The following is a 7,621-nucleotide window of genomic DNA, read 5'->3' as shown; positions in this document are numbered from 1 at the left end:
GTCGCCGCCGCCCGGACCCGCCTCGCGCTGCCGCAGCCAATCCCCAGCCGCTACGTCATGGAACCTCGTTCACTATTCAGAAGGGCTCTCTCCGATCCTTCCTTATTGGGCCTTTGCGGGCGAGGGGTGGAGGCGTCAACCAATGGGGAGGAGGCTCTTCATGAATTATCGATGACGGGGTGCTTCTAGAAGGCAGGGCGGGGAGCGGTGATCTCGGCAGGGTGCCATAGCCCAGGCACCCCCGGGCGCCCCCTCTGGCCAGGTGGCAAAGCCGGGCTGATAGGACCACGCCTCCCGGAATGTGGAGTCTTCAGGTGCACGGACTTGAGAAAAACTTAACAGGCACTGCTTTTCCTCAGTAGCGGATTATGAATGCCCAGAGAGAGACGGACTCGCAGACCTAAGTGACAGAATCCCTTTACACCGTCTCCACTCAGTTCTGGATCAGTGGACACCCTTTCCCCTTATGTTTTGATTTTCGGTGCAACTGAAAAGTTGAGTCATGTCCTTATGACAACCTTATCCTCATCATCAAGTCGAGTTTCCTGGCATTCTCTGTCTCTGTCTCATTCTCTCTCTCTCTCTCTCTCTCTCTCACACACACACACACAGGGCTGTGGGGGGATGGTAGGACTATTGAAAAGAGGTGGGGGCGTGGGAGGAATGTATGTCTACCTAACCAGGTGTGGCCAATGCTCCTGGCCATGCTCCACACATGATGAGTACCACATGTGAGGTGGAGACTGCTCAGGGCTGGACATCAAAAGATGTGAGCGTGGACCCTGATTAGGTAAATGAATGGTTGTGTGGCTTTAAATGCAGTGAATCCTCTCCTCTCCTCAGTTCCCTAACTTGTAAAATGGAACTCCTTGGGAGTTATTGTATGGATCAGATCTTTAAAGGGAGCTATATGGAACTAGGGAAATGAAAAGAAAGCCAGGGGGGAAATGAAGTTAGATGTTTGATGTTAAAATACAACAAAGACTGAAATGTTAGAGTCAAACGAAAGCAGAAGGCTACTAGAAAAAGCTACAAGTGAAGACTTGTAAGATTGGGGACAGGAAAAGTCTGTCTATTCAACACAAAAGATAGCAGTTATAGAAGCAAAGGCCAATGGATTTAACGCTGAAAAAGCAAAAGCTTTCTTTGTGTGTGTGTGTGTGTATGTATAAGTCAAACAAACCTATATAAACATACTCTTAGTTGGGCCCGGCGGCGTGGCCTAGCGTTTAAAGTCCTCGCCTTGAAAGCCCCGGGATCCCATATGGGCGCCGGTTCTAATCCCGGCAGCTCCACTTCCCATCCAGCTCCCTGCTTGTGGCCTGGGAAAGCAGTCGAGGACGGCCCAATGTATTGGGACCCTGCACCTGCGTGGGAGACCCGGAAGAGGTTCCTGGTTCCCGGCTTCGGATCGGCGCACATCGGCCCTTTGCGGCTCACTTGGGGAGTGAAACATCGGACGGAAGATCTTCCTCTCTGTCTCTCCTCTGTGTATATCTGGCTGTAATAAAATGAATAAATCTTTAAAAAAAAACATACTCTTAGCATAAGGCACAGAGGTCAGTTTTCTGGTGTTTACTGAAATGAACGTGGACATCTGTATGTCCACCTGCATACAGATATCGGAAGCAGCTTTATGGGTAGTGGAAGCAACCAAATGCCCTCCAATATGTGAATGGATCAGAACATATCTAGACAACAAGAAATGATTCTGTGAGAAGATAAGATGCAATAAAACCCTAAATGCATATTACTAAAGTGAAAGAGGTCACTATGGGCAGGCAACATACTGTAGGATTTCAACATTGTTTGACTCTGGGAAGGCAAAATTATGGAGGCAACGAAAAACAAGACAGCAGTTGCCAAAGGTTTGGCAGGGATGGTGATGGCGAGTTTTGAGTGGGCAGAGAACAGAGGCTTTTTACAGCAGTGACACAACTATGTATGACAATACAATGATGGACACATGTCATTTCCCAAAACAATAGAATGTGCAGCACCAATAATGAACCTGAATGCAAACTGTGGACTTTGGGAGACCAGGATGTGTCACTACAGGGTGAGCTGAACAACTCTAACAAAGATACCACTGGTGTAGGATGCTGGTACTGGGGAAGGCCTGTGTGGAGGGCAGGATGAGGTATGCTATGGGGACTCTGCCTGATGGCCCATTTTTCTGTGAACCTAAGGCTGCTCTACAGAAAAAGAAAGCATATTTTTAAAATAGCATATAAAAAACCCCAAATAGAAAAAATTGTGAAAAATTGACAGTCCTATATAATAAAGATTTAAAAATACTAGATGCTTAAAAAGCTTTTACAAAATTATTAAGAAAGAGATGAATAGACCGTTAGAAAAATGAACAGAGGGCAATAAAAGAACTACATTTGGCTAAAAACACACTAAATGGGGGCCAGTGCTGTGGCTCAATGGGTTAAGCTACATCTGCACTACCCACATCAAATACGGGCGCTGGTTCCCTGCTAATGTACCTGAAAAACACCAGAGGATGGCCCAAGTGCTTAGGACTCTGTACCTGACTCCTAGCTTTGTCCTGGCCCAGTCCTGGCCTTTGCAATCATTTGCAAATGGAAGATATCTGTATGTCTCTCCCTCTGATTCTTACTTTCAAACAAACAAATAAAAAAATCTTATGGGGAAAAATAACAGTCACAAAAAAAAGTGCTAGGGGTTGGGGCCATGGCAACATGAGTACTGGTTCGTGTCCCTTTCCCAACTATTCTACTTCCCATCCAGCTTCCTGCTTATGGCCTGGGAGGGCAGTCAAGGATGGCCCAAAGTCTTGGGATCCTGCACCTTGGAAGACCTGCAAGAGGCTCCTGGTTCCTGATTTCAGACTTACTCAGCTCCAGCCATTGTGGTCCTTTGGGGAGGAACCAGCAGATAGAGGATCTTTCTCTTTGTCTCTCCTTTTCTCTGTGAATTTGTCTTCCCAACAAAAATAAATCTTTAAAACAAAAAATAAAAAGTGCAAGTTCTATGTATTGAGAATCACAAAGCATTTCTTTGTTTAAAATTATTTGAGAAGCAGAATAAGAGAGAAATAGAGACCTCCCATCCCCTAGTCCACTCCCTAAATGCCACGTTGGCCCAGAAGCTAGGAACTCAGTCCAGGTCAACCACATGAGTAGCAGGAGCCCTACTACATGAGCCATCACTTACTGTCTTCCAGAGTGCCCATTGGCAGGAAGCTGGAATTGGGAGTAGAGTCAGGACTTGAACCCTGGTCCTCCAATATGGGGTGTAGAAATCATAATTAGTATTTAACTTGGCCTGGCATGATGGCTTAATGGCCAAATCTTCACCTTGCACGCACTGGGATCCCATATGGGTATTAGTTCTTGTCCTGGCTGTTCTACTTCCCACCCAGCTCCCTGTGGCCTGGGAAAGCAGTCAAGGATGGACCAAAAGCTTGGGACTCTGCACCATTGTGGAAGATCTGGAAGCAGCTCCTGCTCGGCTCCTAGCTTCAGGTTGGTTCAACTCTAAACATGGTGGCCACTTGGGAAATAAACCAGCAGATGGAAGATCTTTCTCTCTGTCTCTCCTTCTCTTTGTAAATCTGTCTTTCCAATGGAGAAAAATAAATTAATCTTAAAAAAGTCTTTAACAGCCTGTCTAAATATCCAATCCTAGAAGACCTAAATAGATATTATTTATACCATGCGCATGGATCAAAGACTGAATAGTGTGATGTCAACTTTTCTCAAATTGGGATAGACATGTTCACAGAAATATGATCTTTGATCTATACTGCTTCACTGTGCAGAATAAAATAGATTCTAGAAGTAAACATAAAGCTTAAAATTATATAAATCTAGAAAACAGCAAAATTTCTATGACCTGAGACTAGAGTCAGTGTGCTTTTAAATATTCATTTATTTATTATTAGAAAGGCAGATTTATAGAAAGGAGAGACAGAGACAGATCTTTCATCTGCTGGTTCACTCCCCAAGTGGCTGCAACAGCCAGAGCTGAGTCAATCCGAAGCCAGGACCCAGAAGCTTGTTCCAGGTCTCATGCATGGCTGCATAGTCCTTGACTGCTTTCCCAGGCCATAAGTAGGGAGCTAGATGGGAAGTGAAGCGGCCGGGAAGTGAATTGACACCCATATGGGATTTCAGTGCATGCAAGGGGAGGACTTTAGCCACTAAGTTACTGTGCCGGGCTCTAGGTTGTTTTTTGTTTGTGTCTGTGTGTGTGTGTTTTTTAAGATAATATCAAAAGCATGCTCCATGAAAGAAAAAAAAAGATAAACTGGAATTTATGGAGCTTAACAATATCTGAACTTTGAAAGTACTGTCAAGAGGATGAAAAGAAAAGGCACAGAATTGGGAAATACAGTTGCAAATCACATTTGAGAAAGCACTTGCTTTCAGACTACATAAAAAGGTCTTCTAAATTTAAAGTATGAGTAAACAACTCATACTTAAAAACTCAACTTAACAACTCAACTTAACAAGTGGATAAAGCACCTGAATAGATGATTCACAAAGGATGATGTATGGATGGAAAATAAATATGTGAAAAGATATTGAATATCATAAGTCATTAAGAAAACACAGGTTAAAACAAGAAAAGATGCTGTAACTGCATTCTTTCAGAATGTCTAACATTAACAGAAGTGACACATTAGCCAGCTTTTTGTTATTATGATTGCCTAAGACAAACTACTTAGGAAGGGAGGAGTTATTTTGGCAGCCAGTTTTAGCGATTTCAATGCCGTACCAGGGCAGATCCATTGATCAGGTGTAGGATGAGGGTGGTGGACAGTAGAAGGTGAGCAAAGGAAGAGTAACATGTCAAACAGGAAGCAGAAAGACTGGCTTGGTCTGACTCAGTCTCTAGTACCAACCCTTTCACAAGGACTACCTACCCAGGGCAAGACCCCAGGGACCTAAGCACCCTTCCTGCTAGTCCTACCTCCAATATACTATTATTGGAATCAAGTCTCCAACTCCCAGTGCCACTAATTTCTGAGTCAATGCAGGAGCTGGAACATCAAATCATCTTCAGACAATAGTAACCAACCACTCAAAGCTGGTAGTGAAGACATGGAGTCACGAGAACTCTGGCACTTTGTTGGCAGAATATAAAATGGTGTCACTGATCTGGGAAACACTTGGACAGTTTCTTCAAAACTCACATACTACATGGGACAGCAGGGGCAGAGAAGGAAAGATTACAAGACCTAAAAAAGACTTTAGTTGATGTTGGATTGGGTCACTATTTGGATGGTGGTAATGATTTCATAGTTGTAGACACATGTCAAATTCCTCGAACTATGTAATTTACATATGTGCAGTTTATTGTATGTTGAATATATATCCATTAATTCTTAAAAATTTTTATGCCTTTTGATCAGGAAGTATCATCCTGAGAAAATAATGTTAAAATTTTAATAGGCTATTTATCAGTATATCATTTATGATCGTGAAAAGCTTAACCAGGTGTCTCCCCATGGAGGACTAGTTCAGTAAATGGTGGATTCCTACATAGTCACCAAAAATTGTGACATCTGAGACTATGAATGATCTGCAAAAATAGGTTCAGGATATATTTTTAACAAGAAAGATATTATAGTATTAAAGTAAATGTATATGCAATTGAGATGGAAAATAGCATCATGATTCATCCAAAAATTAAAAATAAAATTAACATACACTTTAGTAATTTCACTTCTGAATAAATATCCAAAAGAACGACAAGATAGTCTCAAAGAAGTGTTGGCACCCATGTCGACAGGCACTATTGACAACCGTGAAGAGGAGAAAGCAAACGCCTGGCAAGGGCTGGACGAATGAGCAAATGTCATAACAGAGTGTGAACAAAATCCAGCCGGGAAAGGAAGGAGACCCTGGCACACGCACCAACATGGGTGAACTTTGAGAAACTCATGCTAAGTGAGCTAAGTCACTTGACTTTACTTTCTAAAGCAGTAAAGTTGGAAGAAACAGAAAGCAGAAATGTGGCTATCAAGAAGTATGGGAAGGAAGAAGTACAGAGCTGATGTCCCATGGGTACAGAGTTTGTTCTGCAAAATGAGAAAGCTGTGAATTTCTCTTTCCGTCTGGAATAAAAACTATGGCTGCACCTTTGTTGATGGGCCTGGCCTCCAGAGGTAGGATTGCTGGCCTATGTTCTGGACTATTCCAATCAGTTACCATGGAGGTGGAGCTAGGAATGGGGAATAGCTGAGGCCCAGCTGGAAGTGTCACTCTGCTGCCTCTATGTAACACTCCCTCCCAGGCTTGCCATGCTGGGAGGTCCTGGGAATTTGCTCTAATTGGCAGGCCTCCACCCTCCCAGAGCTCCTGCCCAGCCCTTAAGTACAGGAGTCATTGCCCCTGGCTGCTCCAGCCCCTGGCAGTGCAGGGCATGGGAGCTGCAGCACACAAAGAGGGAAAGGCTGTCCTTGCTATGCTCAATTCAAACTCCTCACCCACAAGGGCTTAATCAATCCACAGCTATTTCATGCCATTTACCCATTAAGGTATGTTGTTGCCCAGTGAGATATCTGGAAGGGCTAGTTATCCTTTTTTTTTTTTTTTTTTTTTTTTTTTTTTAAACTATATATATTTTTTTAAGATTTATTTTATTTTTATTACAAAGTCAGATATACTGAGAGGAGGAGAGACAGAGAGGAAGTGGAGCTGCCGGGATTAGAACCAGCAGCCATATGGGATCGAGGCGAGGACCTTAGCCACTAGGCCACGCTGCCAAGCCCCGGGCTAGTTATCCTTTTAAAGAAAGAATCCTCTTTTGTTGAAAAGAAGTCCAGAATAATCCAGGGATGGTTTGGTGAAATCATTGCCAGCCGAAACCCAGATCCCTTTATTTTTCCTGCTACTTGGAATGTGGATATGACAACTATAGTTCTAGCTGCAATGCTGGACCAGAAGACAGAGTTTGAACTTCTGATAAGAAAGCCCCTGTAATTTTGGAACTTTAGGGCCCATCATGAAAATAAAGCTAAGCTTCAAAGAGTGACAGAGATAGTAGCTGAAGTCCTGGGTAGAGACAAACTTACTAAAGAGAACATAAAGTGAGGAGAGGGGACAGGAATGCCAGCAGTTAGTTAGAGAAAGGATGCCCCCAGAGGGGCTCTCCCACATTTTGGTGAAAGAAATGAAGGAAGAAGGTATGACTGACCATGCCCCTCCCCTGTGTGGCTGGACTGGCAGCTTCGCCTGTGTGGCTCTGGTGGTGTGCCAACAGGAAGCTCTCAGTACACCACCAGGCTCAGTCTCCATGTGGGCCCAGAAGGAAGCTCCTTGAAGGGTGCAGCCCCTGCTGGGTCCTGTAGAATAGACCTGCACATTGGGCAGGCAGCAAGTGTTTGCAAGCTGAACCCAACTGAACTGTTGTTGGCCAGGGCTCCATGGGAAGGGAGGGTGTCAGGAAGCAGGGAGTGGTCCGTGGCCAAATGCTGGGAACAATCAAGTCTGATAAGGCTGGGAAAGCTGCTGGCAGCCTTTGGCTATGTGCACCTGGAGGCTAGGGCATGGTGACCTCAGGGAGAGGCATTTTCCTGGGGAAGTAGAGGTAGAGGGTAGCAGGGCGGGACAGCAGTGGCTCTGGGTATGGGCTGCTCTCTAGG

This window comes from Ochotona princeps, chromosome 6 (assembly GCF_030435755.1).
Source record: "Ochotona princeps isolate mOchPri1 chromosome 6, mOchPri1.hap1, whole genome shotgun sequence".
NCBI lineage: Eukaryota > Metazoa > Chordata > Mammalia > Lagomorpha > Ochotonidae > Ochotona > Ochotona princeps.
This window is presented reverse-complemented; position numbering follows the sequence as displayed.